The sequence below is a fragment of the Mobula birostris genome, chromosome 4, assembly GCF_030028105.1.
Source record: "Mobula birostris isolate sMobBir1 chromosome 4, sMobBir1.hap1, whole genome shotgun sequence".
In the NCBI taxonomy this organism is placed as follows: domain Eukaryota; kingdom Metazoa; phylum Chordata; class Chondrichthyes; order Myliobatiformes; family Myliobatidae; genus Mobula; species Mobula birostris.
In genome coordinates, this window is record NC_092373.1 from 186,938,926 (window position 1) to 186,964,504 (window position 25,579).

The 25,579-nt window shown below is 42.2% G+C and overlaps 1 protein-coding gene across 3 annotated transcripts in view; it reads left to right on the forward strand.

The window, feature by feature from the left end:
• Positions 1-2,157: 2,157 nt before the first annotated feature.
• The window catches only part of ctnna2 (catenin (cadherin-associated protein), alpha 2), a 1,304,830-nt gene continuing 1,281,408 nt past the window's right edge, over positions 2,158-25,579 (forward strand). For all 3 annotated transcript variants that reach the window (XM_072254800.1, XM_072254802.1, XM_072254801.1), the window contains exon 1: positions 2,158-2,567. The gene's annotated coding sequence lies outside the window, so the exon portion shown is untranslated. The remainder of the gene's footprint in view (positions 2,568-25,579) is intronic.

Sequence of the window (25,579 nt, forward strand, 5' to 3'; positions counted from 1 at the left end):
CCGGACTCTTCTTGCTAGGAGTCTCTGTTTGTAAACCACCTACTCCATCTTCAGCCCCATCACTCCAGTTGCCAATCCCCTGCCAAAGTAGTTTAAACCCTCCCAGCTAGCTCTAGCAAACTTGTCTTCAAGGAATCTGTAACCTGTGTGCAGATTGTACCTTCCGCAAAAGAGACCCCATTCATCCAGAAAACTGCCCCCTGCACCAATTCCTCAGGCATGCATTTATCTGCCAAATGCTCCTATTCTTACCCTCACTAGCACATTGCGCAGGCAGCAATTGAGAGATTACTACCCTGGAGTTCCTGCTTTTTAGCTTTCTAATATAGCTCCTGAAAATCTCTTTTCAAGACTTCCTCACCCTCACCTGTTGTGGCATAAGCATGTCCTGCTTGATGAGCAACACACATAAAAGTTGCTGGAGAACGCAGCAGGCCAGGCAGCATCTCTAGGAAGAGGTACAGTCGACGTTTCGGGCCGAGACCCTTCGTTAGTCCTGACGAAGGGTTTCGGGCCGAAACATCGACTGTACCTTCCTAGAGATGCTGCCTGGCCTGCTGCATTCACCAGCAACTTTTATGTGTGTTGCTCGAAATTCCAGCATCGGCAGATTTCCTCGTGCCAGCTTGATGAGATTCCTCAGTGCCTTCTTGAGGTACTGCCTCTTGAAAATGTCCTCAGTGTTGGGAATGGTTGTGTCCATGACAGAGCTGGCTGAGCCTGCATTTTGGAGCCTTCATACCAGGCTCTGATGAAACCAACCAGAATGTTCTCCACTATACCTCTATAAAAATCTGTGAGATTCTTTGGTGGCATACTGAAAATAAACTGTAGAAAGTACTCATTTGGTCGAACAGCATCTGTGGATGCAAAGGGATAGCAACATTTCTTATTGAGACCTTGTTAAACCCAAAACATGCAACTATCCCTTGCCTCCATTGATGATGCCTGACCAAGCACAAATGAAAAGAAAGTGTCTAAAGGTCTGGCCATTCCAAACATTACATAAATAAACACTATAATTGTAAGCAATGAGACAGGTTATCTGACTGCTCATTATAAAATAGCCATACTTTTCCGAGCTGCTTTGTTAAATCTCAGCTGTACTTTCCTGCATCAGCTCCCTTAACGGTAAAAATTCTTTGGAAATCTGTCTTGAACATACTCAGCAGTTGAACCTCCACATCCCTCTGGGTAGAAATTGCAAGGACTTGCTGCCTACTGTGTGAAGAAATTTCTTCTCTTTGTTTTGAATTTCTGATTCCCTTTTTTGACTCCATGATCCCTGGTTTTCAGCCAGTGGAAACATCAACACTGCATCTCCTGTCAAGTTTCATTTTGAAAGAAAAACAGAAAATGCTGGAAACACTCAGCAAGTTAGGCATCTAAAGAACGAGAAGTAGAATTAGGTCTGAGACCTTGCATAAGAACAAGGGTCTTCGTGCTGAAATATTAACTATTTATCTTCTATGGATGCTGCTTGTTCAGCTGAGCCTTGCACGATTTATGCTTCTTATTTTCATCATTTAGAGTTTTTAATCCCTTAGATAATTTTTTACTTCATAGTCTTAATACTTCTAAAATCTTTTAAGTTTGTAAAATCTATTACAGTAAAACCCATCAGATCTTGTTCAAGATAGGATGTAAGGGAGTTTCTAATGCCCTCCACTTTCTCTGATGCAGAAGTATTCGCCAACTTCACTCCTGAAACCTGCCTTTAAATCTTACATTGTATCCGCTAATGCCAAATCAAAATGGATGAGGACTTCTTGATCTGTTCCTTTCAAAATCTCGAAGCTTTTCATCATCAGGGTGCCTTTGGGTAGTTAGGATGGCAACAAACCGTCATCTTTCCGCCCTCGCCCATCAGGCGCCCGCGCGCTACCTTTCAGCGGAGCAGCGAGCCGACGCGCGCCGCCTTCGGTCTGAGCAGTGAGCGAGCGCGCGGCACCACGCTCGGAGCGGTGGGCGAGCGCGCGGCCCCACCGCTCGGAGCGGCGAGCGAGCGCACTCCACCCTCGCGCGGAGCAGCCGAGAGCGGCGATTGGCTGGAAGTGCGGTGGGAGAAGGACCAGGTTCGCGGTGGAGGCGCGAGCAACGCGCGCGCAGGGCACGCTGATTGGTGGTCTGGGCGGCCGGCAGGAGGGGCCGGCTCTCTATTTGGCAGCGGCAGCTTCGCTCACGGGGTAGACAGACTGACAGCGTTGCTGTAAATACGCATTCGGCGGCGGTGTGGTTAAAAAAGGAAAAAGGAGAAGGAGGGGTGAAAGAGTTTTGAGGAGGGTAAAAAACCTAGACAGCGATATCTTTCTTGTCCTGAGGTGGTGTTTGCGATTGCCGAGCGACGGCGGCAGGCAGCAGTTGTGAGCTTCGCATCATTATTGTCAGCAGCAGCAGCAGCACCGCCGCCACCCTCCCTCTCTCCATCACCATAGACACCAGCAGCCACACTGTGAGAGAGACTTGAGAGGAGCGATCCAAACCACAAGCAACAATCACTAAAAGGAACACACAACTGCTGTACTCCAACCCCTCCCCCCCAAAAAAAAGGGACAAGAAATCGGCAGGTGCGTAGCGGAGTTCATTTGCAAAATGTCATTTTGACAGTCTTTTGTGTGCGCCCATGTACTGGATGGTTGCAGTTTTTTTTAAACGTATCGGGTAATTGAAATCTTAAACGTGGCCTTTTTTGACTCATTTTCAATAAAAAGTCTGAATTAATAGTGTATTTTCTAAAAGTGCATTCTTGGGCAAGATTAATTTTATAATACGCTGTTAAACATATATAACTATACAGTGATGGATTCGACTCCCTTTAAAGCATTATGACTGATAGGATTTCTTAGATGTACTGTTGGAAAAGTATTAGCTGTTTCAGGAGCTTGCCCCCCTTCCCCGCGGCGCACGTTCTTCACTAAACCGCATGACATTTCATCAGAGGTTATAATGCTTTTTACTTTTAGTGAAAAATGAAAACCTATATTTTGTTTTGAATGAAAGCAAAATTTTATTCTTCGTTCAATGAGAGCTGGCTGGGCCTTCAGGAGCATTACAGGCCGCAACGATTTTGCTAAAAAGGAATAAAGAAATGTACAAAGGAAATCCTTGCCAAGCTTGTTGGTTTTATTAGTTCGATTGCAGCGTTATAAACTGACGGTGATGATACACGTGCCCTCACGTTATCGGTTATTTCTATCTCCTCGTATCTCACTCCCCCAGACAATACTTAAAATTTTGGGTTGTGGGGGATGCTCAATCTGTCGTTTTTATTCCTGTAATCCACTCTTCATCTGTTACTGGTGACTTTTCAGTGTGCGAAATTTCAGGCGGTGTATGAAATTCATGCTTTTTTTGATTTTAAGTCTCGCTCAACATTGGAATAAGTGTACTGTTTATTATTTTCATTGCTGTCCCTGATTTTTGTAAAGCTAGAGACTTAACATTTGTTTTTAGAATAAGATTTCTCGTCCAAAAGTGAGACTAATAGCATTATTGTAATATATGTGATTACGTTTCTGAACTGGGTTAAAGAATTCTTAAACTAGATTTGTATAGAAGCTTTTTTTCTGTTGGCAACAGAGAAACTGCAATAGTATCTAATGTACTTTTCCATAATTTGAATATTTGGATATAACTCTAGTCTGTCAAGACAAGTCTTGTTTACTGGTTTGTCATGGTTAATTTAACAAAACCAATTTGTAAACATGATGAGCAATATGCAATATCATATGCAATTTGTATTCTCACTTTATTATTGTCAGAACAATAGATGACTTTTCAGGATGTTCTGAAAGTAATTCCACATATAGCTTGGATGAGGATCTAGATATAAGCCAATGCCTGAGTTGTGAATGTACAGACTGCTTGTATTTAATTTTACAATTATTTAAACATGGACTCTACACAAGCTGACCCTACTGTCCATGCAAAGCCTCCTCTGTTAACTTCTAAATTTCCAATTCCTTAAATTCCTTGAGCAAATGACTAGTATTATACTTGGTACTAATAAGCTCCATTTTCACTGTTCACACTTTCTCATAAATTTCTTGTTAGCTGTATTAGAGTTCATCTACCACTTGCAATCATTGATATTCCCCTGGAGTAGAAATATGTTTTTATTGTTTACATGGATCGTAAGTTCCTTGAGATGGCTCCAATACATTGAAGGTCAGTGATGTACTGACTAAATTACTGGACTAGAATGCGAAGTCTGGACCACTGACTAGAAGACTTTGGTTCAATTCCCATAATTGTGACTGTCTTAAAAATGGTGACCATGAAACGACTGGAAGATGCACTTCATTCACTAATGTCTGTCACTACTATCCTGCACATTAGTGCTCTTTTTTAGTCAGGAGCTCTCAGCTCCAAATCTCACTAGGGTAGAGAGGTGACACTTGACCTTGACAGCATTTGACTGAATATGGCATTGAGATCTTGTCAAACTGAAGTTAACAGAAATTGAGGAAAAACTTGCCTCTGGCTGGAATTGTATTTTTCACAAATAAAGTATCTGTAATGGTTAGAGTTAAGTTATTCCAGCCCCAAGATATTGGTACAGAGGTTTATTGGATAATAGCTTCATCAATGATCTTCCTTCCATTATAAGTTCAGAATTGGAGATACTTGCTAATAATGACATCACTGTTCAGTTTAATTGATGTAATGAGGTTTGGGAAGTGATGCAGAAGTTTATGTGGCAGCCTCTGCTTGCATGCAGTCAGACCTATATAATATCCTTGAGTAATTGTGGTGGCACAGTAGCGTAGTGGTTAGGACAACACCATTACAACACAGGGTATCCTGGAGTTCGAAATTCAATTCCAGCACCGTTCTGTAAGGAGTCATTGTACATCCTCCCCATGGAATGCAGGGGTTTTCTCCAGGCCCTCCAGTTTCCTCTCACAGTCCAAAGACTTACCGGGTAAGTTAATTGGTCATTGTAAATTGTCCCGTGATTAGGTTAGGGTTAATCAAGTTTGTTGAGGATGATGGAACGGTGTGGCTCGAAAGGTTGGAAGGGCCTACTCTGTGCTGTATTATTCAATAAATAAATACAATTTTGTAACATGGCAAGTAGTAGGCTTCTCCAATAAACTAACTACCTATGCTTGATATTCAACATACAGTTACTGTCAAGATACCAACATTATTCTGTGTATTACTAGAAATTTAAATAGACCAGCAACATAAAATGCTCTGGCAACAGGAACACATCAGAGGCTGGTCATCTTGCAGTGAGTTGCTCACTTCCTGAAAATCCAGAATATTTCAGTTATCTTCAAGGCACAGATCAGACTGGTGGAATGTTATCTTTACTTCTGATGCTCAAAGTTTGACACGATAAAGGGTAAGAGATCAGTGTGATTAGCATTGCTGCACACCAGTGTATTACCATTCACCATGGCTGCAGCATCTGTAGTCTACCAACTGCACTGCAGTTACACTCTAGCATCACCTTTCAAACCTGTTTTATTTGATTAAAAATTGTTTTGTTTATTCCCTAGCAGTATGCTGTGTACGTACATCTATTGATGCTTCTGGACACATCTTCAGTGATGTTCCTGGTATTATCGGGTGTTTCGGGTCTTTCAGCATCACACAACCTCCTCCAGGTGACCTAGCCGGGGCTGATCAGACCCCAGCTTGTGTCCAGATGGCTAGCTACTTATGACTCCATGGCTTCCCTCTTTTGAGCCACAGCCATCTTGAGGCCCTCTCTGCTGCATCGGTGGTACTGCGCATGGCTCTCCTCTTCCCCTCTCCCTCGATGCCCAAAATGCTGAAGGCTCTAACTAAAGAATGGGCTACGAATCCCCTACAACCAACCTCCACTGGGAGACACCTCGCTCTCCATCCAGCCTGCTGACAGTTGCTGACCAGTCCTGCGTACTTGGAGAGCTTCCTTTCAAAGGCCTCTTCCAAGCTATCTTCCCATGGGACTGTCAGCTCCAGCAGCACCACTTGCTTAGTAGACTCAGACACTAGGACAATGTCTGGTCGCAGGATGGTGGCTGCGATATGGTTGGGGAACTTCAGCTGCCCTTCGAGGTCCACCAAAATTTGCCAGTCCCTTGCAGAGGTCAGAATGCCTGCAGATGTTCTTTTGGCAGGTATTGGCTGCTCCCCAGCTCTGACAAAGGCAATGGTCTGCTTGGAGGGTCGGGACCGCTTCGCTCACTCAACTCCTGCGCTGACGGCTTCAGCGATGGTCTTCAGGACCTGATCATGCCTCCACCTGTACCGTCCCTCACCAAGTGCCCTTGCACAGCCGCTGAGGATGTGCTCCCGGGTTCCTCGCTTGGAGCACAGTGGGCATGCAGATGACTCTGCCTTGCCCCATGTGTGCAGGTTTGATGGGCTTGGAAGCACATCGTACACCGCCTGGATGAGAAATTGGATGCGGTGTGGTTCGGCTTTCCAAAGATCAGCCCAGGTCACTTTCCTCTCAGCTGCATTCTCCCATCTTGTCCGAGCTCTCTGTTGCTTCATTCCCAATTCTTCTCTCACTTGCCACCAAGGTTTCTACAGTCTTTCACAGCTATCTATTACACTACATGTAATAGATTTTTGAATGGCATTGCTTCTTCTTGAAAATGGATGATTGTTATTCAAGAGAGTTATAGGAATGCATAGGAATATGCATCTGCTTTCATATCTCAACGTCTAAAGAGTGGTGTCTACAGAGTAAGTTTATTACGATAGCCATTATAGAGATTTGTGACTTTTGTGCTCTTGGGGCAAGTTTGCATCCATGTCCTGGCTGCTTTGGCACAACCAGGCTCATTGTCACATTTACCTTTTTGCTTCGTGATCATGATAGATGGTGCTGTTGATTTGTATGTTGCCCATACAAAAAAAGAAAAAATACTGAGGTCACTGATGCTCCTTATTCCAGTATTACCTTCTCAGACTTTTTCTTGAGTTAAGGGTAGAAGAATGACAGAAATTTGGGTCACAAGGTTATATAACACATGAAGACTCCCTTCATCTGTGATGACCATTTAGTGCATCACTATATTAATCCCATAATCCAGCATTTGGTCCAAAGCCTTCTATGCCTTTGAGATCCGAGTGCTCAGCTAGATACTGAAGTGTAGTAAAAGTGTCTGCATTGTGCACTGTGTTCCAGTTCCAGTTTAGGTGAAATAAATATATTCCTTGGATCCCCTCTAAAGGCTCCTACCTGTTACCTAAACCTGTACTTTTTTGGTTTTGTATGCCTCTGTCTTGGTAGCAGATCAGAAGTTTCTAATTATCTACTTTCTATGCCCCTCAGCATTTTGTATAGTCGACCTTCTGTTTCCTCCTCTGCCAAGGAATCACATCAGGTTTCTCCTCATAACTGGAATGCTCAACTCTTGGCAACATCTGGATAAATCTCTCTTTGCACCACCTCCTTCATGTAGTACAGTGTCTAAAATGCACATAACACTCCAATTTGTGGCCTAACTGCTTTCATATAAGCTGTACTGTATCCTTCTGCTTTTATATTCCAAGCTACGGAAGGGAGGTATCCCACATGACTTTGCTATTTTATCGACTTCTTTAACACATTTGAGATCTTTGGAATATATACCAAGGTCCTTCTGTTTCTTAATATCCCTGGGTTCCTTCCATTTATTATGTATGTTCTTGCCTTTTTAATCCTCCCAAAGTACCTCACTTCACACTTGTCAGTAAGTAGGTAAGATAGGTTGTCTATAGGCCAATGCATACCTGTCTTACTAAGTTGTTCATCCTATAAACAAAGATTACCCTCCTGACTATCCACAGCACCATCACTTTTGTATACTTCGTAAACAGCTCTAATGTCCATATTCAAATCATATATATAATGAAAAAATGTTAAGGTTCCTAGCAACAAGTCAATGACAAGAAGCATTCACCATTACATAAACACAAGAGATTCCACAGATGCCAAAAATCTGGAGTATCACACACAAAATGCTGGAGGAACTTAGCAGGTCAGGTGACATCTATAGGGAGGAATAAACAGTTGATTTTTAGGGCCAAGGCCCTTCAGGCCTTATAACATTCGGAATGTTTCTATGAAATCCACCCTCGTTCTCCTGAATTCCAAGGAATACAGCCCCAGAGCTGCCAGATGTTCCTCATACGGTAACCCTTTCATTCCTGGAATCATTCTCCTGAATCCTCTCTGAACCCTCTCCAATGTCAGTATATCCTTTCTAAAATAAGGAGCCTAAAACTTCACACGATACTCCGTGTGGTCTCACGAGTGCCTTATAGAGCCTCAACCCCACATCTCTGCTCTTATATTTTATACCTTTAGAAACGAATGCCAACATTGCACTTGCCTTCTTCACCACCAGCTCAGTCTGGAGGTTAATCTTTAGGGTATCTTGCACAAGGACTCCCAAGTCCCTTTACGTCTCTGCATTTTGAATTCTCTCCCCATCTAAATAATAGTCTGCCTGTTTATTTCTTCCACCGAAGTGCATGACCTTACACTTTCCAACATGGTATTTCATTTGCCACTTCACTGCTCATTCCCCTCTCGGTTTCCTCAACACTACCCACTCCTCCACCTATCTTTGTATCATCAGCAAATTTAGCCACAAATCAAGTAATACCATAGTCCAATTCATTGTCATACATTGTAAAAAGTACAGACCGATTTCCTTGCTCTGCACCCTCTATAAACTCTACGAGAGATTCATATTAAAAAGAATATCCCTCTTAGTTGATTATCTTCTAACACCAGACCAAGCTGGGTTCAGGCCAGGCCGCTCTTGCTGCGGTCAAGTCCTGAACTTAACCCAGTATATTGAGGATAGCTTTGAAATGTAACAAATTACAGGGACAGTATTCGTTGACTGTAACAGCAGTAACAGCAGCATACGACACTGTGAATCACAGAGGCCTTCTACTGAAATTATCTAAGATGTTAAAGAACGAAACCACAGTCAAAGCAATAAGAAGCCTCCGAGAAAATCGTAGATTTTATGTAGAAATGAATGGAACTAAGAGTAGGCGGCGTCCACAAAAGAACGAGCTACCACAGGGATCAGCCCTGGCACTGCATGACATTGTATAGGACGCTCTCATTTGCCACCCACATCCAAAAAATCTGAGAGAAAGTTGGCTCTCGCAATTATGTCTTGAAAAAATTAGTAGGCATGAAAGAGGGAGCTAATGCTCACACACTTAGATCAACTGCCGTAGCACTCTGCTATGCACCTGCAGAATACTGTGCACCTGTGTGGGGCAGATCAGCCCATGTGAAGAAAATAGACCCGTTGCTTAAAGAAGCCTGCTGAATAATCACGGCCACGCTGCACCCCACACCCACTAACATCATTTACAGACTTGCGGGCATTGCTGCCCCAGAGATCCCAAGAGACACTACAACAAAAATTGAAAAAGGTAAACAGAACTCGGATCCATGGCACCCATTACGTCATCATGTGCCAGTTTCCAACCGCCTAAAATCGAGGAAAAGCTTTGCTACAGTGGAGGAACTACCGCACGGAACATTCCCCCAAACATACAGGATTGATCTCTGGCAACAAACAGAAGCCAGAACCCCACAAAACAATACAGTTCAAGACCCCACAGAAATGTTACCAGATGGGGCACTGCTTGAGAGACGGAAGTGGTGCACTCTCATCAGAGCGAGAGCGAGAGTTTGTAGGATGGAAGGCAATATGGTGAAGTGGGGTGTAAAGACCAGCGAATCCTGAGAGTGTGGCGAAAGGTTGCAGAAAATTGAACACGTTCTGCGCAACTGCCCACTCTCACCTGATTTAGCTGACACTGAGTTGCTCAACATCAACCAAACAACACTAGAGTGGCTGGTTGTCTGGTGTGACAAGCTATATAACCATATAACCATATAACAATTGCAGCACGGAAACAGGCCATCTCGGCCCTTCTTGTCCGTGCTGAACTCTTACTCTCACCTAGTCCTACCAACCTGCACTCAGCCCATAACCCTCCATTGCTTTCCTGTCCATATAGCTATCCAATTTAACTTTAAATGACAACATCGCACCTGCCTCAACCACTTCTGCTGGAAGCTCGTTCCACACAGCTACCACTCTCTGAGTAAGAAGTTCCCCCTCATGTTACCCCTAAACTGCTGTCCTTTAACTCTCAACTCATGTCCTCTTGTTTGAATCTCCCCCATTCTCAATGGAAAAAGCCTATCCACGTCAACTAAAAAGCCTATCCTCCTCATAATTTTAAGTACCTCTATCAAGTACCCCCTCAACCTTCTACACTCCAAGGAATAAAGACCCAACTTGTTCAACCTTTCTCTGTAGCTTAGGTGATGAAACCCAGGTAACATTCTAGTAAATCTTCTCTGTACTCTCTCTATTTTGTTGACATCTTTCCTATAATTCGGTGACCAGAACTGTACACAATACTCCAAATTTGGCCTTACCAATGCCTTGTACAATTTCAACATTACATCCCAACTCCTATACTCAATGCACTGATTTATAAAGGCCAGCATACCAAAAGCTTTCTTCATCAACCTATCCACATGAGATTCCACCTTCAAGGAACTATGCACCATTATTCCTAGATCCCACTGTTCTACTGCATTCTTCAATGCCCTACCATTTACCATGTATGTCCTATTTTGATTAGTCCTACCAAAATGTAGCACCTCACATTTATCAGCATTAAACTCAATCTGCCATCTTTCAGCCCACTCTTCTAACTGGCCTAAATCTCTCTGCAAGCTTTGAAAACCTACTTCATTATCCACGAAGCCACCAATCTTTGTATCATCTGCATACTTACTAATCCAATTTACCACCCCATCATCAAGATCATTAATGTATATGACAAACCCACCACTAGTCACCGGCCTCCAATCTGACAAACAGTTATCCACCACTACTCTCTGGCGTCTCCCATCCAGCCACTGCTGAATCCATTTTACTACTTCAATATTAATACCTAACGATTGAACCTTCCTAATCAATCTTCCGTGGGGAACCTTGTCAAAGGCCTTACTGAAGTCCATATAGACAACATCCACTGCTTTACCCTCATCAACTTTCTTAGTAACCTCTTCAAAAAATTCAGTAAGATTTGTCAAACATGACCTTCCACGCACAAATCCATGTTGACTGTTCCTAATCAGACCCTGTCTATCCAGATAATTATATATACCATCTCTAAGAATACTTTCCATCAATTTTCCTACCACTGACATCAAACTCACAGGGCAGTAATTGCTAGGTTTACTCTTAGAACCCTTTTTAAATAATGGAACAACATGAGCAATATGCCAATCCTCCGGCGCCATCCCCGTTTCTAATGACATTTGAAATATTTCTGTCAGAGCCCCTGCTATTTCCACACTAACTTTCCTCAAGGTCCTAGGGAATATCCTGTCAGGACCCAGAGACTTATCCACTTCTATATTCCTTAAAAGCGCCAGTGCTTCCTCTTCTTTAATTATCATAGTTTCTATAACTTCCCTACTTGTTTCCCTTACGTTACACAATTCAATATCCTTCTCCTTAGTGAATACCGAAGAAAATAAATTGTTCAAAATCTCCCCCCATCTCTTTTGGCTCTGCACATAGCTGTCCACTCTGATTCTCTAAGGGACCAATTTTATCCCTCACTATCTTTTTGCTATTAATATAACTGTAGAAACCCTTTGGATTTATTTTCACCTTACTTGCCGAAGCAACCTCGTATCTTAGCTTTTCTAGTTTCTTTCTTAAGATTCTTTTTACAGTCTTCATATTCGTCGAGCACCTCGTTTACTCCATGCTGTCTATATTTATTATAGATCTCTTTTTTTCTGAACCAAGTTTCCAATATCCCTTGAAAACCGTGGCTCTCTCAAACTTTTAACCTGTCCTTTCAACCTAACAGGAACGTAAAGGTTCTGTGCCCTCAAAATTTCACCTTTAAATGACCTCCATTTCTCTATTACATCCTTCCCATAAAACAAATTGTCCCATTCCACTCCTTCTAAATCCTTTTGCATCTCCTTAAAGTTAGCCTTTCTCCAATCAAAAATCTCAACCCTGGGTCCAGACCTATCCTTCTCCATAATTATATTGAAACTAATGGCATTGTGATCGCTGGACCCGAAGTGCTCCCCAACACATACCTCCGTCACCTGCCCTATCTCATTCCCTAACTGGAGATCCAACACTACCCCTTCTCTAGTTCGTACCTCTATGTATTGCTGCAAAAAACTCTCCTGCACACATCTTATGAACTCCAAACCATCCAGCCCTTTTACAGTATGGGCTTCCCAGTCTATGTGTGGAAATTTAAAATCTCCCACAATCACAACCTTGTGCTTACTACAAATCTGCTATCTCCTTACAAATTTGCTCCTCCAATTCTCGCCCCCCCCCCACCATTTGGTGGTCTATAATACACCCCTATAGGTGTTACTACACCTTTCCCATTCCTCAATTCCACTGAAATAGCCTGCCTAGACGAGCACTCTAATCTATCCTGCCAGAGCACCACTGTAATATTTTCTCTGACAAGCAATGCAGCAACTCCCCCTCTTGTCCTTCCAATTCTATCACTCCTGAAGCAACGAAATACACCAATATTTAGTTGCCAGTCACACCCCTCCGGCAACCATGTTTCACTAATAACTACCACATCATACTTCCAGGTATCAATCCATGCTTTAAGCTCATCCACCTTTTTTATAATGCTGCTAGCATTAAAATAAATGCATTTAAGAAATTTTCCACCTTTTACTCTCTGTTGATCACTAACGGCGCCAACAACTTTACTATTTTCTTTTTCTTCCTTATCCCCTACATCTGTTCCTATACTCTGGTTTCCCCCCCCCCCCTGTATCTAGTTTAAATCCACTGGAGCGTCTCTAGCAAACCTACCTGTAAGAATATTGATGATCGTAAAAAGTAGCGTTCCGAACACTGACCCCTGTGGAACTCCACTGATAACCGGCAGGCAGCCAGAATAGGATTTCTTTATTCCCGCCCTGTTTTCTGCCGACCGCCCAGTGCTCCACTAATTACGCTAGTAACTTCCCTGTAATTCCGTGGGCTCTTATCTTGCTAAGCAGCCTCATGTGTGCTACCTTGTCAAAGGCCTTCTGAAGATCTAAGTACACCACATCTAATGCATCTCCACTTATGCAGCAATTTGGACTGCACCTTAAAAAGTCAAATCTTGCTATTTGTAATTTTCAAGGATTTCCATTCTTGTAATATTAGGGGCCATAGTTTGACTGAAGGGAACTTCCGAGAGGTTGGTGCAAGATATGCCAGGAGGTTGTGTAACTTTTACATTCCAAGCTCATTGCAGCGTGTGCTTTATTCATTTATTTAGAGATAGAGCATGAAACAGGCCCACTGGTCCAATGAGCTGCATTTCCAGAAACCCATCTATTTAACCATAGGATAATCATGGAACAATTTACAATGACCAAATAACCTACTAACAGGTATGTTTTTTGGGCTGTGGTAGGAAATTAGAGCAACTGGAGGAAATCTACATGCTCACGGGGAGAGCGTATAAGCTTCTTACATAAGTCGTCAGAATTGAACTTCAAACTCCAATGCCCTGAGCTGTAACAGCATTGTGCTAACCTCAACGCTACAATGGCATCCCATCTTTCAGAGTAAAACAGCTCCTCCCTTCCCAGCCCCCGTGCACACCATTATCACTGATAATTGGTTCTTCACAGCAATCTTTTTAATAAATGGAAATATTCTAAATATTTCTGGCAACTCCAGAACTTTGGTTTAACAATGCATTGCATATCCGGCTTTTTACACTCCTGCAATCTCCAGACATTGTCGTTGAACATCACCATTATGAAAGCCAGGTTGTCAAAGGAATGTGTAATAGATTACAGATAATCTTGAAATAGTATTGTCCATCACTATTCATTGACATCTGATTCCACAGGAAAAGTTTTGAATATTTACGGACTTTCTTGACAATATCAGAGATTTTCTACTATTCTTTCATTTTTCTAGCAGCTAGCATTCTAACACAGATCTCAAGTAATTCTGAAATGAAGATGTTATCATCCAACCATGATAACAGTTTTATATTATCTAGCATGCAATTGGTATCGGTTTGCTGCCAGTTACCAGAATGAAAAGCCATCCATGACAATGTGCTTGTTTAAGCCTCCTCTATGATCATCCCTTGAAATGTTAGTTTGCATTTATATCATATTCATGGCACTTGCTTAATTAACATCTCCCTAGCCATGAAGATAGATAAGAGAAGTGCAAGGGAATATCACCGCTACCTTGGGTTCCCTTCCAAGTCAGAAGTGTTCTGACTTGATAATATTATCACTTTCCCATCAACGTTGTTTGGTCAAACTCCTTGAATTCCCAATCCAACAGTTTTATGAGAGCATATTCGTTAGTGATTTGAATAGGCGACTTTCTGCCATCTGTACAGAGGCATTTTGGGAACTGGCAATAAATTCTGGCCTTGCCAGTGATGTTCATATCCAGAAAGTTGAATAAATAAAAATCCCCTCATGATAAATGGATGCATTCATTAATTGACCTTGAAGATCTTGATCAAATAGAATGACATTGAAATCAGCTTGTTCAATTAACGTAATGTCAAGGTCTATTCAAAAGGTGAAGTGACGTTCAATGACATCATGTGTAGAGGCACTTTTTAATTCTTTAGACCAAATCTTGCCATGGGGCAAAATAGGCTGAGTGATAATCCATTAAATGATGACAGCTTAGGTCAACAGCTTCATGGGTTCATCTTAAGCTCACGTCGAGGCCCTTGGATGAAATTCATTTGGGGCTTGGTTTTAATTATTTTGGTTTGAGTGACAGTTACAGCAATTGTCCTGAAAGGTAGTGGAGGGAAGGGAAAACAAACTTTTTATGCTCATCAGTAAAATGTTCAGTGACTGTCAGTTGGACCATCAATGTGAATTTCATGCCATTCTGATCTTTTCCAACTACTGGAGTACAATTGGAGGTGACATGAGGAACAGGAAAATAGCAAATTTACACCCTTGTTTAAAAACATTGCAAGGAACAGCACCAGGTATTAGTTATTGATTTAATGTAAGTTTTCCTAATTATTTCTAATAGGTACTTGGAGAAGTTGATAAAGGAGAGCCAACACAGATGCTTAAAGAGAAATTATGTTTATCTAACTTGAATGAATCTCCTTTTTTTATGTAATTGTAGGCTGATTAGGAAAATTCTGTAGCTGCTGTCTGGATATTTAGAGTGCATTAGGCAAACTTCTACAAAAATGCCCGGCTGAGGTCCATGAAATGAAAAGATCAGTAACAGCCTTTATCTTAAATATGTCACAGGCCATTGCATCCATTTCCCTAGTCACTGGTAAGCCATGTTTGTAGTATGGACTATAGATAGGGTATTAGGAACAAGATCAAATCAGTTTTCCTCTGAGCCTTTTCCACCAATGGATCAGATCAGGTTAGTTTATCAAATTCAAATATTCAAAGTAAATTTATTATCAAAGTATGTATAAACTAAACAACCTTAAGATTTGTCTGTCTCAGGCAGCCATAAAGCAAGAAACCCAAAAGAACCCAATTAAAAGAAAAAAAGAAAGACCAACACCAAATGCCGAGCGAAAAAGGAAAATCAAAACAAATATCATGCAAACAATAGAAGCAAGCAACAGCATTTCAAACCAAAGTGAGTCCATTCACCCAAATCGCTGGAAAGCTTTTGTTTTAAGTTCATTGTATAGTGGCACAAACTGTTGTGAAACTCGCAGACACAAAGCACGTAGTGGAAGCAGACTCATAGCGTCATGGCCGTGGAGAGTGAAATGAACAATGCAGGAGAGTGAGCGAAATCGTCCTGACCCTTGGCTGCAGTCCTGGCACCCAGCCTTTCCAGTCTACTTGGTTTTGCGTTTAAATTGTTCAAACACTGGATGGTGTCCCGCTGGGCCCTAGTCACTGAGTCACTGCCCAGCCTGAAGCTGTTCTTGACCTCTCCAAGTTGGTTCGGCGCTTAAAGCAATTTAACCTTGCACTTGGTTCAGGCGGATAGGCACCAAATTTCTCCACTTTGACTCCTCTTCGAATGGAATTGCTCGCTGCAACTCCATCTCGGTCTCCAAAATCCTTAAATTCCTTGCGCATGTGAGGCTCACAGAGTACACATTATATATTGTTGTACAAGAAATGCAGCGATGAGTGGAGAAATAACAGAATGATGCAAATTATTGTAGTGCGAACTGAGGCAGATCAACAAGAAATGCCAAAGTGACAGTAATGAGAAAGGTAGAATTAAGGGTTTGAGAATGTAATAGCAACACCAGAAAGGTGATGTGAAAGAGCTGATTTGTTTCGAGGTCTGAAAGGGAAGAAGCTGTTCTTAAGTTTAATCATTTGGAGTTTCAAGCTCCTTTTTCTTCTCCCAAAAGGTAGAAGAGAGAAAAAGGAATGGCCAGGGTGGTAGGCATCCTTGATGATATTGTTAGTTTTCCTGATGAAATGCATTGTGAAAATGGATTGGGTGTAAGGTTATGATGAACTTGACTATGCTGAAGCCTACATTGTCAAACTTCGCATTTTGACCTTAATACCAACAGTTCCACCCCAGAAACAGATGCTCTCAAATTTGCCACTCTTAAGTGGCAGCTCCTGCTGTGTCTGGCATTCATTTTATCTGTTGCACCTCCTTGCTGGGTCTGTCAGTATGAGAGGGAATAACATAGTGAAATAAAAATAGTACTTTCCCACGTAACTGAAGGAGATGTAATACGAGACAGGGGAGTGTTTGGTGGAGAGCAGACTACGGAGATGCAAATGATATAGTTCCTTTGAATTCCAAAAGGAGAAACAAGGCAAAATGATGATGTATCTAGTGGTAGAATCTTGTTGAACCTTCATTTCCTGAGAAATTTGAAAAATTCTTTGACAGCTTATCCACGCTGTAAGCCTTGACTCGCCCTATCAGAGATGCAGTTATTCCTTCTGTTGCATCAGTCCCTCCTCAACCTTACTGCTACTTGAAACTTGTTTTTTTGTCTCTTCATGAGAAAGTGTCTTTAACTTGAAGTGTTTTCCCTATTCCTCTTCCTACAGATTTTGCCTGACACGCAGCATGTTTTGAGCTATTTACATTTTCTGATTTCCATCATCTGCATTTACAGTGCCTTGAAAAAGTATTCAACCTGCACAACTATTTTCACATTTTTCTGTCTCATTTTCTAAATTTAAAATATATTGTAGAATTTTTTGAGCTATTCTACAAAATATTGTGCATCATGCCAAATTAGAAGAAAAATTCCAAAAGCTATCAGCAGTTTACTGAAAATTAAAAGCTAAAATTGTGAAACTGAAGAAGTATTCATTCCCTTTGCAATTACTATGCTAACTTTCTCCAGTGCAATACGGTGTACCTGTATAACGAATTTGTTGATGTAGAAAACTGGAAGATTTCTAAATAAATACAGTCTCTCTCTGAAAGTTCCAACAGTATGGTAGGTTTTCAACAGACCAAACCAAAATGAGGATAAAAGAGCATACAAGGCAAGTCAGGGATATGATAATAGAGAAGCAATAATTTGGGGAAGGGTACAAGGCTATCTCAATGGCACAGAGCTCAGTGCAGTCCGTCATGAAAAAGTAGAAAAAATATGAAACCACAGTAATAATGTCAGGCCACCCCTCTAAACTTAGTTGCCAGAGAAGAATGTCACTTGTAAGAGAGGCCACTGTGATGCCAGCTGTCACTGAGTGAGCTGCAGAAATCTGTGGCAGCAACTGAAGATGCAGTTCATGGCTCCACAATCTCCAAGGTCTTGCACAAGGATGTTATTTATGTAAGAGTGACAAAGAAGAAGCCCTAGCTTAAAAAAAAGGCATATCCTTGCTTGTAAAGATCTTGCAGAGCATCACTTAGATAATGTAAAGATATGGAAGAAGGTATTGTGGTCGGATGAGACTAAAGCAAAACTTTTTGGTCTACACACTAAGTACGTATGGCGTAAATCTAATATCCAGCATCAGCCAGGTAATGCCATCCCTACTTTGAAGTATGCTGGAGGTAGCATCGTGCTCTGGGGATGCCTTTCAGCAGCAGGGACTGGAAATCTGGTCAGGACTGATGGGAAGATGAATACTGCTAAATACAAAGAGATTCTGGATAAAAACCTACTAGCCTCTGCCAGAAAGCTTTAACTGGGGAGGAAGTTCATCTTTTAGCAAGACAACACCCTGAAGCACACTGCCAGAGCAACCATTAAGTGGTTTCAAATGAGGAAAATTGATGTCATTGAGTGGCCCAATCAGAGTCCTGACCTTAACCCAATTGAACATCTCTGAGAAGACCTCAAGATTGCTGTTGACCATTGATCCCTAACTAATCTGGCACAGTCGGAGCAACTTTACAAGGAAGGTTAAGCAAATCTTGCGCCGTCATGTTGTGCAGAGCTAATAGATTCTTATCTGAAAAGACTACTGGCTGTAATAGCTGCCAGAGATGGTCCAATTAAGTTTTGAGCAAAGGAGCATTAATACTTTTAAGCTGCTGACATTTCAGTTTTTGAATTTTTAGTCTTTCATGCTTTACAATTTTCCCTGTTGTTTTTTGGGCTCCTCTGTGAGAAAAAAATATGATTCACAAATGAAAATCCTCGGTTAAGTTGATCAAAGTCTCTGGTTATAATACTTGTTTATGCCAATGAAGGGTTGGGGGCTGAATACTTTTACAGGGTTTGAATTTTTGATTCTTTGTGCATTTGTGAGAAGAGTCAGGAAGGGGATTGACAAAACTTGTCCTTGAAGAGCTGATACAGACTCAATGGATATAACATTCTCTGCTGTAACAATTTTATGATTGCATCTGTCAGGATAGCTGTAATTGTTTCCTCACCCAATATCGCTACATCAGTTTCACCATGTCCTTCTCTTGTGTCTTGTGGTGAATAATTGTAACGTTAATGACATTCCTGGAAAAATTGGACTCGCCTCTTTAGTTTTTCAGTTCTGCCTTCAAATCCATTTGTCTCTTGGAATGAAAAAAACCCCCAGAAAATACTGAAATATTTTGCACGTCAGGCTGAATCTATGGAATGAGAAACAGTAAAGTTTCAAGTTGAAGCCCCTCTATCAGAATTGGACAAAGTAGACAAAAGAAGCTTGCTAGGGTGCAGGAAGGGTGTGTAAGGGGACTGCGATGACCATGAGGACAAGTTTACCCTTTCAGTGACTGAATGGTAGGTAGCAATTTGGCATATCCTCGATAATTTGCTCCAATTTTTACAGATGCACAATAGAAAGCATCCTATACTACTGCATTGCAGTTCATAAATTTTTTCATTATTTATTCTTTCTTATTGCACATTTAGAGCAGTGGAGTTATCAGGCAGTAAAGTAGAATGTTCCACTTGTGGGATATGGGAAGATAGAGAAACCTCCAGTGTTGCGGACAAGTACACCTGCAACGCCTATCTAGCTGCATCTTCTAACAGACCATGTTAAGGTGTTGGAGCTGTAACTGGATAAAGTCCAATCATTCAGGAGGCTGAGGGACTGATAGACAGGACATTCAAGGAGATACAGTAGTTATAGCGTGCAGAACACAAGAAACTGGGTGACCCTCAGGAGGGGGAAAGGGGATAGGCACCCATGTGATTGTTCCCCTCAACAACAGATACACTGCTTTGGATACTGTTGGACGGATGACCTAGAAGAGGAAACCCACAATGGTCAGGTCTTCAGCACTGAGTCTGGCTCTGTGGCTCAGAAGGGAAGGTGAGCTGGGGGGTGGGGGAAGGGGCCGAAGAGACGGACAATAACGATAGGGGATTTGTTGGTTAGGGGAACAGGAAGATCGTTCTGCTGATGAGAATGTGATTCCTGGATGTTATGTTGCCTCCTGGGTGCCAGGGTCAGGGACATCTTAGATCAAGTTCACAGCATTCTTAAGTAGGAGAGTGAGCAGCCAGAGGTAGCGGTCTATAATATGGGTTGGAGGGGTGACAAGGTAAAGTAAATTCAGGGAGTTAGGTGCTAAATTAGGAAGACCATACAAGTGGCGAAGAAGTTGGTACAGGAGAGAGGGCTTAAGACTTTTGGATCATTGGGCTATTTATTGAAGGAAGATAGGACCTGTACTGGAAAGGAACTAATATTCTAGTGGGAAGGTTTGCCAGTATTGCGTTGTGGGGAGGGGTTTTAAACTAGAGTTGTAGGGGTTGGGCAGGGGTCTGGCAGATGGTGTACAATGTTAGTAAAAGCGAGGTAATCCACTTTGGAAGGAAAAATCATCATCATAGCTTGTCACACCAGACAGTTAACCGCTCTAGTGTTGTTTGGTTGATGTTCAGCGGGTCAGTTGTCAGCTAAATCAGATGAGAGTGGGCAGTTGCGCAGAACGTGTTCAATGTTCTGCACCCTTTTGCCACGCTCACAGGATTCGCTGGACTTTAAACCCCACTTCAGCATATTGTCTTCCTGTCCTACAAACTCCTGCTCTTGCTCTGTTAAAAGTGCACCACTTCCGTCTCTCAAGCAGTGCCTCGTCTGGCAACATTTCTGTGGGGTCTTGTACTGTATTGTTTGGTGAGGTTCTAGCTTCTGTTTGTTGCCAGAGGTCAATCCTGTATGTTTGGGGGGCTGTTCTGTGTGGTAGTTCCTCCACTGTAGCAAAGCTTCTCCTCGATTTTAGGCGGTTGGAAACTAGCACATGATGATGTAGTGGGTGCCGTGGATCCGAGTTCTGTTTACCTTTATCAATTTTTGTTGTATTGTGTCTTCCGATCTATAGGGCAGCAATGCCTGGAAGTCTGTAAATGATGTTAGTGGGTGTGGGGCGCAGTGCGCACGTGATTATTCGACAGGCTTCATTAAGCAACGGGTCTGTTTTCTTCGCGTGGACTGATCTGCCCCACACAGGTGTATAGTATTCTGCAGGTGCGTAGCAAAGTGCTAGGGCAGTTGATTTAAGTGTGTGGGCATTAGCTCCCCATTTCGTGCCTGCTAATTTTTTCAAGGGAGAATTGCAAGAGCCAACTTTCCCTCGGAGTTTTTGGATGTGAGTGGCAAATGAGAGCGTCCTATCCAGTGTCATGCCCAGGTAAATTGGAGTCAGATGGTGTTCGAGCTCCTTTCCACACCAGAAGATCTTGAGTTTCCGAGCTGCTTCTCGATTCCTCAGGTGGAATGCACACACTTAAGTTTTAGATGAATTTGGGCTCAGAGACCATTTTTCATAGTACTGCTTCGAGGACTGCTGTAAGTCGTACTTCAACTTCTTGGAAGGAGTTTGCTTGTGTTGCTATGCATAGGTCGCCTGCATAGATAAACCTGCGTGTGTTAGGAAAGGTTGGTTGGTCGTTTGTGTAGACATTAAATAGTAGAGGTGCCAGGGCTGATCCCTGTGGTAGTTTGTTCTTTTGTGGATGCCACCTACTCTTAGTTCCATTCATTTCTACGTAAAATCTGCGATTTTCTAGGAGGCTTCTTATTACTTTGACTGTGGTTTCGTTCTTTAACATTTTAGATAATTTCAGTAGAAGGCCTCTGTGATTCACAGTGTCGTATGCTGCTGTTAAGTCAATGAATACTGCCCCTGTAATTTGTTGCATTTCAAAGCCATCCTCAATATACTGGGTTAAGTTCAGTACTTGACCGCAGCAAGAGTGGCCTGGCCTGAACCCGGCTCGGTCTGGTGTTAGAAGATCTTCGACTAAGGGGGATATTCTTTTCAGTATGAGTCTCTCGTAGAGTTTATAGAGGGGTGCAGAGAAAGGAAATCGGTCTGTAGTTTTTAGGAATGTTGGGGTCTTTATTGGGTTTTAGGAGAGCAGCAACTTTGGCTCTTCTCCACTTTTTAGGTATTTTTAATGATCTTAGGCAACAATTAAAAAGGGACAGAAGCCAGTGAAGTGCTTTAGGTCCAAGATGTTTAAGGAATTCATTAAGAATCCCATCTGTGCCAGCAGCTTTGTTGGATTTTAGCTATGATACTTCATTCTTTAATTCTTCTAGGGTGAGAGGTGGGAAGTTGTTATTCCTGTTTGAGAGAGCTGACTCTATCTCCTGATGTTGCTTTTTTTTTGCCTCCGTTCCTTGTTATTTGGTCGACAATTTAGTATTAGTTGGTGGGCAACCTGATTGGGGGTTACAGCAGTTATTCTCTGTGGTGGTCTATTGTCTGAGTTGAGTTTCTGAACAGTTACCCATGCATTCTTACTGTTCTTGGTCATGTCTGTATTTTCTATCAGTTCCTGCCAACGCTGTTGTTTCTCTTAGCTCAGTAGGGACAGAACTGACTCTCCCATTTCATTTGTGTCTTGACCAAACGGGTCTTGGTCGTATAAGTTGACATACTCATCATAACTTTGCTTGCTATCACTAGTCAATCCCTGAATATATTTCGTTCTGCAGCGCTATCGATAAGTTGATCAAGGGATTCTGCAAAAGATGCCCAATTTGCTTTTCTCATGTTAAATCTTGGTAGGTACTTTGATGGTACAGGTCACAGAACTGGAAGGGATTCTACCTGGACTGGACGGTGTTGTGATTTGGGTATATGTTGGAGGATTGTTCGTGTGAAGAGGTTGGAGCTTGCCAGAGTAACAAAGGCAGAGCCTGGGTTGTATCCTTTTCTCCATCTGGCACTTGTGAAGGTCGGGGTGTCCATTGGCTCGTATAGTAGCTCAAGGTTGTTGTTTAGAGCCCATGATATAACTTCTCCATTTGCATCATCATGTTCGTATGGCTATTAAAGTCACCAATAATGAAGTACATTTTGTCCTGGAGATCTAGGTTAGGTGGCCACATGAATGGTTCATTAGGGGGTTTGTAGACTGAGATGATACTTATGTGTTTTGTTTCAACTTTCAGAAGTTCCATTGACCCAGCTTGGATGTTTGAAGTAAAAATAAAAGAGCAGATTATTATTTAAATGGTAAAAAGAGGGACTTGGGAGTGCTTATGCATTAATTGAAGAGCGGAGAGGTTATGCTGCAACTCTACAGGTTACTAGTGAGGCCACACGTGGAGTACTGCGTGCTGTTCTGGTCTCCTTACTTGAGGAAGGATATACTGGCTTTGGAGGCAGTGCAGATGAGGTTCACCAGGTTGATTCTAGAGTTGAGGGTGTTAGACTATGAGAAGAGATTGAGTTGCCTGGGACTATACCTGCTGGAGTTCAGAAGAATGAGAGGCTATCTTACAGAAACATAAAATTATGAAAGGAGCAGATAAGATAGAGGCAGAAAAGTTATTTCCACTGGTAGGCGAGACTAGAGCTAGTGGACTTAGTCTCAAGATTCGGGGGAGTAGATTTAGATCGGAGATAAGGAGGTACTGTTTTCCCCAGAGAGTACGGAATCTGTGGAATTCTCTGCCCAATGAAGCAGTGGAGGCTACTTCAGTAAATATATTTAAGACGAAGTTGGATAGACTTTTGTAAAGGTGAATTAAAGGTTATGGGGGAAAGGCAGGTAGCTGGAGATGAGTCCATGGTCAAATCAGCCATGATCTTATTGAATGGCAGAGCAGGTTCGATGGGCCAGATGGCTTACTCCTGTTCCTATTTCTTTTGTTCTTAAATTCTTATGGAATGGGTACTAAAGCACCAGAACAGATAATGAACTGTCGTGGAGAAAGATGTTAAGCCTACATACAAAGTCAGAACAGATAATGAACTGTCGTGGAGAAAGATGTTAAGCCTACATACAAAGTCAGGAACCAGAAGGTTGTGCATTGGTAGGATTAATAAGATCATAGATGTAGGAGCAGAATTAGGTCAATGGGCCCATGAATATACTGAGCTGTGCATATTTCAATGCAAGGAATATTTTTGGGATGGTGGCTGAGTTTAAGACAAGATCAGCATGTGGAATTATGATACTGTCGCATAAGTAAGACTTGGCTGCAGGAGGGACAGGGTTGGCAGCTCAGTGTTCTGGGGTTCTGTTGTTTCAGATATGTTAAAAATGGAGGAAATAAAAGGGGAGGAGTGGCATTACGAATCGGGGAAATACCATGGCAGTGCTCAGACAGGACAGACTGGAAAGCTCATTTAATGAGGCTTTATGGGTAGAACTGGGGAATAAGAAAAGTATGACCATGCAAATGAGATTATATTTTAGACCACTGAACAGTCAGTGGGATTTAGAGAGGGACTTAGAGAGGGATTTAGAGGGCGAGAAGATGATGGCGTGATGCAGCGCGCAGCGGCCACTCCGGAATGAATATCTGTAATCTGTCAAGTAGGATGTCGTGCACAATCCTGATTTTGATGGAGACAAATGTGAGCAGCACAGAGGAACATGTGGTGAAACTTCTGAAATGCCTATTTCGCTGCCGCTGCTACTGTGCGATCCAGAATCTCTGTAGGGGAAGGCCCCAAATCCTCGGCTTTGCCTGTTGCTTTGTGGCCGGGGCCAGAGTCGAAGTGCTCGGCAGAGGTGGTGCTCGGTGTCGGAAGGCTGGCCAGAGGCTCGAATTTTTCGGACGGACTCAGAGTCAGCTGTGGTTAGGTGCTTCCAGGGTACTGCATCAACAAGTTTGCGGCGCTGGAGGTTCATGGCAGGGAGAGTTTTTCTTCCTTCTACTGTCTGCATGAGATGATGGAGCTATCGGGACTTTGAGACTTTCTTTTATTGTGCCCATGGTCTGCTCTTCATCAAATTACGGTATTGCTTTGCACTCTTGTAACCTTATGTTATAATTATGTGGTTTTTGTCAGTTTCAGTCTTGGTCTGTCTTGTGTTTCTGTGATATCATACTGGAGGAACATTGTATCATTTCTTAATGCATGCATTACTAAATGACAATAAACGAGGACTGTGTCCTCATAATCTAATCTAAATTTGTCGGGAGATCACCAACTGTTGCAAGAACATATGGCTGTGATAGTAGGTGATTTTAACTTATTGACTGGCACTCCCATATTGTGAAAGGGTTGTATGGGAAAGAGTATGCAAATAAAATGTATTCAGGAAAGTTTCCTTAATCAGTACATAGAAGTCCCAGCCAGAGAGTGTGCGATACTAGATCTGTTAGGGAATGAGACAGGGCAGGTGTCAGAATTTTATGTGGGAGAACACTTTGCATCTAGTGATCTTAATATCTTTAATTTCAAGGTAATAGTGGAAAAGTATAGTTCTGGTCCTGGAACTGAGATTCTGAAACAGAGAAAAGGCCAGTTTTGATGGTATCAGAAAGGATCTGGCAAGTGTGGATTGGAACTGGCCGCTTTCTGGCAAAATGGAAGGCCTTCAAAAGTGAAATTCTGAGAGTACAAAGTTTGTATGTGCCTGTCAGAGTAACAGGCAAGCATACCAGGTTAATAGAACCTTGGTTTTCGTGAGATAATGAGGCCTTGGTTAGGAAAAAAAAATTGTATAGCAGGTATAGACAGGTAGGAACAAATGAGGTACCTATAGAGTATATGAAATGCAAGAGAACCCTTAAGAAATAAATCAGGAGAGCTAAAAGAAAATATGAAGTTGGCCTAGCAGACAAGGTGAAGGACAATCCCAAGGGATTCACTGTACAGATATGTTAAGAGCAAAAGGTTTGCAAGGGACAAAATTGGTCCTCTGGGAGATCAGAATGGTAATCCATGCGTATAGCTGAAAGAGATAC